The sequence below is a fragment of the Spinacia oleracea genome, chromosome 3, assembly GCF_020520425.1.
Source record: "Spinacia oleracea cultivar Varoflay chromosome 3, BTI_SOV_V1, whole genome shotgun sequence".
In the NCBI taxonomy this organism is placed as follows: Eukaryota; Viridiplantae; Streptophyta; class Magnoliopsida; order Caryophyllales; family Amaranthaceae; genus Spinacia; species Spinacia oleracea.
In genome coordinates this window covers 153,141,775-153,150,607 of record NC_079489.1, presented here as the reverse complement: position 1 = coordinate 153,150,607, position 8,833 = coordinate 153,141,775, and positions in this window count along the sequence as shown.

The following is an 8,833-nucleotide window of genomic DNA, read 5'->3' as shown; positions in this document are numbered from 1 at the left end:
TTAAGTTATTTATTGCTTTTAAATATGTCTTAAAATGCATGAGATCAAAAGCTTGATTATATTGCATGATTAAGGATTTTAGTTCACTTAAAATCTAACCAACATAGTAAGAGCCTTAAGTACCAAACTTTAAAATTGAGTTAAAAGGTGTCATGCCAAAATATACACTTGCTTGGATATCCTTTACATCAATCTAGTAATAGTTTTCGCTCAGCGAGGTGTTACTTATTGGTCCTAAAGGGGCAAGGTACACAAATAATTGTGAGTACATGTTAGTTTTGGTGAAACTCAACGATATAAGTAAGGAGTCCTTTTATGTCATGGCAAAATCGATAGGTTTACCTAATAAGTTCTTAGACGTACCTATCAACCAAGAATAGTTTCTAGACTATTAGCAAAAGGCTTTTGCTTACCTAAGATGTTTTAGGATTAAGTCGACAAACTGTGCTTAGTTCTTCAATGATTTTAGGATCTTGGAATCATTTTATTCACACCTGCCGGAACACATAACTTGAATAAAATGCTTAATGAACATTGAATTATGCATGTATGCTAGAATTTAAGTTTATTAAGAGAAACTGTGAATGGTTATTTATTTGTTTATTCTTTTCAATTGTAGTTTTAAATATGGCAAACAACAATCAAAACATCATCATGGGTTCTGAGCTTATGGTCAAGCTGAACCTGGCAAATTTTCTTGAATGGGAAGCTAAGCTAGTTGAAATAGTCAAACTCAATGGACTTGAGTATGTACTATCACATCCCATGCCAAGCTACTATGCCAGAGACATGACCCCTGAGAGATTTTACGCCTGGGATGCGGATCTCAAAAAGGTTATGAGTCTCATGCTGAACAATATCCCTGATGATTGGGCTAGAAGGTTTGTAGCCTATGAACCTTTTACGCTCATCAAGAATCTGAGGGATATCTGTCGTGGAAGCACGGAGGACAGAGACCTGAACGTCCATGAGTTGATTGAATCAATGTCTGGTCTAAAGGTTAGTTCTCCCAACAGGTGTTATAGGATGGAAGTCCAAGAAACACATGTTCAGTTCCTTCGCACTAAACAGAGGGTGGGAGTCCCACTGAGGTTCCATGTGGATCTTATGCGTTCATACTTTGATCGCCTAAGTCTACTAGGAACACCAATAAGCGAAAGGATGGCAGTCTCTATCTTGCTCAATTCACTACACAGTGGGTTTGGTCGCTTCAAGCAACTATACCTAAGTGAACCAAGAGAAGAAACAGTTGCAGAATTTGTTCACCTTGTCAGAAAGGCTGAAATAATACTGGACTGTGAAGCCAAAGATTTACTCAAGGCTAGAAGGAGACCGTTCAAGAAAAGTGGAAAGTCCAAGGGCGATGCTAAATCAAAGCAGGACAAGTCCACATCAAGCTGTCTTTATTGTGATGGAATAGGCCATTACAAAAGAGAATGTCCAAAGCTAAAGGAAGATCAGAAGAATGGAACAGTCGTTCCATCTTCAGGTATTTTCGTTATAGACTGTATACTTGCTAATTCAACTTCTTGGGTATTAGATACAGGTTGTGGCTCACACTTATGTTCCAATCCACATGGACTAAGAAGAAGTAGAAAGTTAAGCAAGGGTGAAGTCGACCTACGAGTGGGAAATGGAGCACGGATTGCTGCATTAGCTGTAGGAACTTATTATTTGTCGTTGCCCTCCGGACTAGTTTTAGAACTGGAAGAATGTTTCCATGTTCCAAGTCTTACTAAAAACATCATTTCAGTTTCTTGCTTAGATGCTAAGGGATTTTCCTTTTTAATAAAAGACAATAGTTGTTCGTTTTATTTTAAAGAGATGTTTTATGGATCTGCTAGATTAGTCAATGGACTTTATTTATTAGATCACGACAAAAAGGTATATAACATAAATACCAAAAAGGCCAAAAAGGATGATTCAGATCTCACCTATCTGTGGCATTGTCGATTAGGCCATATAAACTTGAAACGCTTAGAAAGACTTCAAAAGGAAGGAATTCTAGAACCATTTGACTTAGAGGATTATGGTAAATGCGAATCATGTTTACTTGGCAAAATGACAAAGCAACCTTTCTCTAAAGTTGGAGAAAGAGCAAATGAACTATTGGGTTTAATCCATACAAACGTATGTGGACCAATGAGTACAAATGCTAGAGGTGGTTTCAGCTACTTTATCACTTTCACTGATGACTTCAGTAGATATGGTTATGTCTACCTAATGAAGCATAAGTCTGAATCCTTTGACAAATTCAAGGAATTTCAGAGTGAAGTAGAGATTCAATTAGGCAAGAAGATTAAGGCACTGCGGTCTGATAGAGGCGGTGAATATCTGAGCTATGAATTTGATGACCATCTGAAAGAATGTGGAATTCTATCAGAATTGACTCCTCCTGGAACACCACAATGGAACGGTGTGTCGGAACGGAGGAACAGAACCTTGCTAGACATGGTCAGGTCAATGATGGGTCAGGCCAAACTTCCATTAGAATTTTGGGGACATGCACTAAATACAGCTGCACTCACTATAAATAGAGCTCCGTCTAAAGCTGTCGAAAAGACTCCATATGAATTATGGTTTGGAAAGCCTCCAAATGTGTCTTTTCTGAAGATTTGGGGATGTGAAGTATACGTCAAACGATTAATTTCAGACAAACTTCATCCAAAATCTGACAAATGTATCCTTGTGGGCTATCCAAAGGAAACAAAGGGGTATTACTTCTACAATACATCTGAGAACAAGGTGTTTGTTGCTCGAGATGGTGTCTTTTTGGAGAAAGATCACATTTCCAAAATGACAAGTGGGAGAAAAGTAGACTTCGAAGAAATTCGAGTCGAACAACAAACTCTAGAGAATGCTCAAGATGACATTCAGGATGAAACTCAGAGATCTTTAGAAGAATCTGGTGAGAATCATGGTCAATCTAGAAATGTTACCCCGCGTAGATCGCAAAGATATAGATCTCAACCGGAAAGGTACTTAGGTATTTTGACGAACGAGAGCTATGACGTTCTATTACTTGAAAGTGATGAACCTGCGACTTACAAACAAGCTATGACGAGCCCCAGCTCCAAGCAATGGCAAGAAGCCATGCAATCTGAATTAGACTCCATGTCTGAAAACCAAGTATGGGATTTGGTCGATTTGCCAGATGGCTACCAAGCCATTGGAAGCAAATGGGTTTTCAAACTGAAAAAGGACAAGGATGGGAAACTTGAAGTTTTCAAAGCTAGATTGGTTGCAAAAGGTTACAGGCAAGTCCACGGTGTGGATTACGATGAAACATTTTCACCAGTTGCAATGCTAAAGTCTATTCGGATAATGTTAGTAATCGCTGCATATTACGATTACGAAATATGGCAGATGGATGTCAAAACTGCTTTCTTAAACGGCGTTTTAACAGAAACTGTGTTTATGACACAGCCTGAAGGTTTTGAGGATCCAAAGAATGCTAAAAAGGTATGCAAGCTAAAGAAGTCAATCTACGGATTGAAGCAGGCATCCAGGAGCTGGAATATACGTTTTGATGAAGCAGTAAGTGACTTTGGTTTCATCAAGAACGCAGACGAATCTTGTGTATACAAGAAGGTCAGTGGGAGCAAAATTTCTTTCCTAGTATTATATGTCGACGACATATTACTTTTCGGAAATGACATTCCTATGTTGAACTCTGTCAAGATTTGGCTTGGGAAATGTTTTTCGATGAAAGATCTAGGAGAAGCACAGTACATATTGGGCATCAAGATTTACAGAGATAGATCTAAAAAGATGATTGGACTTAGTCAAAGCACTTATATCAATAAGGTGCTTGATAGGTTCAAGATGGCGGACTCCAAGCGAGGCTACCTACCCATGTCTCATGGAATAACTCTAAGCAAGACTCAGTGCCCAAAAACACTTGATGAGCATAGACGAATGAATGGGATTCCATATGCATCATTGATTGGTTCAATAATGTATGCTATGATATGTACACGCCCGGATGTTGCGTACGCACTCAGTGCTACGAGCAGATACCAGTCAGACCCAGGAGAGGCGCATTGGACTGCTGCCAAGAATATTCTGAAGTACCTGAAAAGGCACAAAGATGACTTCCTGGTCTATGGTGGAGATGATGAATTAATTGTTAAAGGCTATACGGACGCAAGTTTCCAAACCGACAAAGATGATTTCAGATCACAGTCTGGGTTTGTCTTCTGCCTCAACGGGGGTGCAGTAAGCTGGAAAAGTGCTAAGCAAAGCACCATTGCGGATTCTACAACTGAAGCGGAGTACATTGCTGCACATGAAGCAGCAAAGGAAGCTATATGGCTAAGGAAGTTCATAAGTGAACTTGGTGTAGTCCCCTCCATTAAAGGACCAATAGCCCTGTATTGTGATAATAACGGAGCTATTGCACAGGCAAAGGAGCCTAGACACCACCAGAGAGTCAAGCATGTACTTCGTAGATTTCACCTTCTACGAGAGTTCGTTGAAAGAAAAGAAGTCGAGATAAACAAGATTGGAACTGATGACAACATATCAGATCCATTAACTAAACCTCTGCCGCAGGCGAAGCACAACTCGCACACTGCAGCTATGGGAATCAAGCATATTGGAGAATGGCTTTGATATCCCTGTTTAATGTTTTAAAGTTTTAGAGTTTAAATCTTTGTAAAACATTATTGGTTAATCATTCACAATAAATGAAAAGAATTCATTTTTCCATTTAATTTGTGGTTTATTAAATGATGAGTCCCTTCAATTTGACGATATATTCAAGATAGACTGTCAGGACCAGTCCTGTGACTAAGAACTGTCTATCAAGTGAACTTGAATGTCAAAGGTTGAAAATGGTCCCTAGTCGGAGTTTTCTATAAAATTGGACGCATAGAAAACGTTAGACGATTAGAATGCAAGATGACTAGTAGTTCTATTTCTTGAACTATGTGGACATGGCAATGTCATAATCATTTGCATAGATACTTACTTTGGGAAGACTAGTATCGGACAAGACCTATGAAACTTTACTGTAAGAGATGAAAATCTGTCATAAGTAAATTTCATTAAAATTATTAGACACTAAATCCTCAATACCTGAGTGATTTGAGATTACTTGTTTGAGAACTGGTTACTTTGACGTTGACCAACCGTCGCACCGTAAAAGGAGGCTATAAAGGCAACGCTCAGGTAATCACCTATCAAACGAAGTCTAATCTCAAGATCGCAAGATTGGGATTGTCCTCCCATAAATCGGGATGAGATGCTTAAAAGTTGTACAAGGCCACTCGGAGAGCTAGAAACTGTGAAATGCATGGCCGTGCTCGGATGAATCATAGGCTATGATTATCTGTTTATTTGATCAGTTGAACTCTGAAACCGAGGAACACCTCTGGACATAATAAGGATGACAACTCTTACCTTATGTTCAAGAGCAAGCATCGAGCGACAAAGGAATTAGGAAATGCACACTTGTCCTTAGGAAAAGTGGGAGACTGAAGGAAATAATGCCCTTGGTCCAAGTATGCATTCAATGTTAAGTCTAATAAATGCGGTTCAGTATTAATTAACAAGTTAATAATTCAGTGAGATCAAGTGAGCTGAATGCCTAGCTAGAGGCCGCTTCAGTTCAAGTGGAATTAATGGTATTAATCCACAGCTTACTCTTGACTGAACCCGTAGGGTCACACAAATAGTACGTAAACGGATCAAGTATTTAATGGCATTAAATACTCCATCTATGGATATTCGGAATCGACGGATCTTGGTTTCAGTGGGAGCTGAGATCGTCACAGGCAAGAAATGAATACTCCGGAAACGATGATATTGCCGGAAACGGAAATATGGATCGTATCGGAAATATAAATATTATCCAAGTCGTAGATGTTGCCGGAAACGGAAACATGGTACGTATCGGAAAATATTATCGGAAATGGAAATATTGCCGGAATCGGAAATATTGCCGGAAACGGAAATATTGTCAGAATCGGAAATATTATCGGAATCGGAAAATAATTCCGGAAACGGAAATATTAAATATTTGTTCGAAACAGAAATTAATTCCGGAATCGGAAATATTAAATATTGTTCGTATCGGAAATAAATTCCGGAATCGGGAATTTAATCGGAAGCGCGTCGTACGAATTAGCATCGGACGAGACTTGCTAGACGAAGGCCCAGCACGAAGCCAGGCCTACGCTCAGCAAGCCCAAGCGCCCAAAAATACGCTGCAAAGCCACGCCCGGTCCAGCGCAAGGCCAGGCCCAGCAATGGCCTTGGCGCGCGCGCGGGGCTGCGACGAGTGGGCTGGCGCTGTGCGTGGGCCGCAAGGCCTGCGTGCGGTGCTAGCGTATCACTCGAAGTGTGTTACTCGAATCCTAAGGCTACCGGGATTTGTCATATGATTAAATCTAATCCTAAAAGATTTAGTTTATTTAAATTAGAGTCCTAGTAGGATTATAATTAAATAAATTAGTATCCTAATAGGATTCCAAATCCTTTTCCATAACTCTATAAATAGGTGCCTAGGGTCACATATTTACAGAGAGTATTCAAGTATTCAAAGTGATTTTTGAGAGCAAAAATTCAGTCATACAATAGCCTATAAGTGCCGAAAATTCTAAGTACCTTAAGGGCGATCCTAGTTGGTCAAGCTTAAGGCGGATCCGGACGTGCTGTGGACTATCTACGGAGGGACGACACTTGGAGTCCTAAAGACTTGTTCTTGTTCGGTTCGGGCGCAGCTAGGGAAGGCACGCAACAAAGAGTATGCATCTAAACTATGCTAAATGATTATGTGTAAATAATATGCTTTCCTGGCTTTATGGTTTTTCCGCATGATTTATGAATTGTCATATGTATCATAACCTAACATGTTCCATGCATGTGTTTAGGTTAAATATGGAGGTGGTTTAAGGTAGTTCAATTGCTGGAGTTTATATACTGGTTAAAGTTCTCTCTTTCGGAGGAAGTAAAAGCTTAAACACTCAAGTAACCCAGCGGCTAGACAAATGCATATGGATCCTTCTATCCAAACCAAGTTTGTTGCTAAATGTGATGCAACTTTTTGTACTTCCTATGCTATTGTTTGTAGGGACTCGGAGCATATGTTCATTGCTGGTATAGCTGGAACCTTTACAATTGTCACAGCCAATGCTGCAGAATCACAAGCAATCTTGATGGCTATTTCATGGGTGATAAAAAGACATGGCAGCATGTTACCATAATCTCTGATTGCAAGATGGCAGTGGAAACATTAACAATGATCAAGCACAAACATCGTGGCCACTAACTTGTATGGTAAATGTAGGGAGTAGTTGCAAAGAATCCAAGGAAGCCTTTGGGTGAAATTCATAAGAAGGGAGCAGCTTATGGAAGTGGATTACGTAGCAAAGAAGGCCAAGGACCAGTACGTTGGATCAAGTCATTGACATTACCCCACCCTCATGCTTAAATAATGATATCTCTACTATCAGTGACATTTTTTTTTTGGAAGCAATCTTGCTTAGGAGTAATTGTGCCATAAGTGGCTGTATTTTTGCCTCCATAAGGAGTGGGGTCGTATGATCAAACTCTAATTGCTGTAAATTTGATGTTAAGTGATTAATGCAGTAACTCATTTTGACCAGAAAAAAAGGGCAGGGAAAGATATTTTTTTTCCAATGTTTGGTTTAAGTGAAAGAAAGAGAAAGAAAATATAATTAACGACTTCTAATTTTCTCTTTCCTCTCAAATTCCTCCAATTTTGGGAGGAAAGATGTAACGCCCCGACCTCTAATTCAATTATTAAAGCATAATTAGCAGCGAAATTAACCTAATTTGGTCGGGACATTACCTGCCGTAACTCCCTCTTGGGAATTACAAGGCAACCATCGATCATAAGCTTTTAAAACTCCAAAATTAACATAATAATCCTTTATATTTCCAAAGTAAAAAGTACATAACCTACTAAAAGTCTTTATTTAAACTATTAAAACATTAAGCATAAGCTAGGTGATTAATACTAAGGTGAAATTCCTCGCCACTACTCGTTTCCATCATTCCCCGCCGTACCTAAAACAGAAAACAAAACGGTGAGCCGAAGACTCAGTAACGACTACCCTAGCAACGTAAATTCATTTTAACTCATTTTATTTAATAACACATGGAGAATAGAATAAGTAAAACATTTAATAAAACATCATATTTAATTCATTCATAACTTTTTAATTAACATGCTAGTTGTCGGCAAGTACGAACCGTGAAGGAATTCTCCAATGGGCCTGGGTCCATAAGAGCCTGGGCTCATCATCGAACTGTAACTTGGGGCTTGGGCCCTGAGCCTGGGCTCATAAACCATGGGAGCCTGGGCTCGAAATCCATGGGTGGACAGGTGCCCGTGGTGCATGCATGAGCGATAGATAGGAAGATAGTAGTTTATATACTGCCAGACAAACCAGGTCTTTCACTTTCATTTATCATGTTGTATGTAATTTTACCAAGCCTTGGCTTGTATTTCAGTTGAAATAACATAACTCTTTTTAGATCATAAAACATCATTTAGATTTTGGGATCCATAAAACATCATTTCTTTCATAGCATTGCATAAACATCATTTTATGAGAAAACTCAATCAAATCATATTATAAAGAATAATTCAAACAAATCATAATTCATTCCCACAATCCATAAAACATGTCAAAACATCTAATTTATAAATCCAATCATAACGTCATAATTTCATAATACATTTATAAGGGGATTGCGAGTACTAGCAATAGATGTAACCTCAACCGTTGTTCTATACTTCCTGTTTGATGGATCGTTCTTCCTGAGCTCCAAGTCCGATTTCTTTCAGAATAATAAATTATTG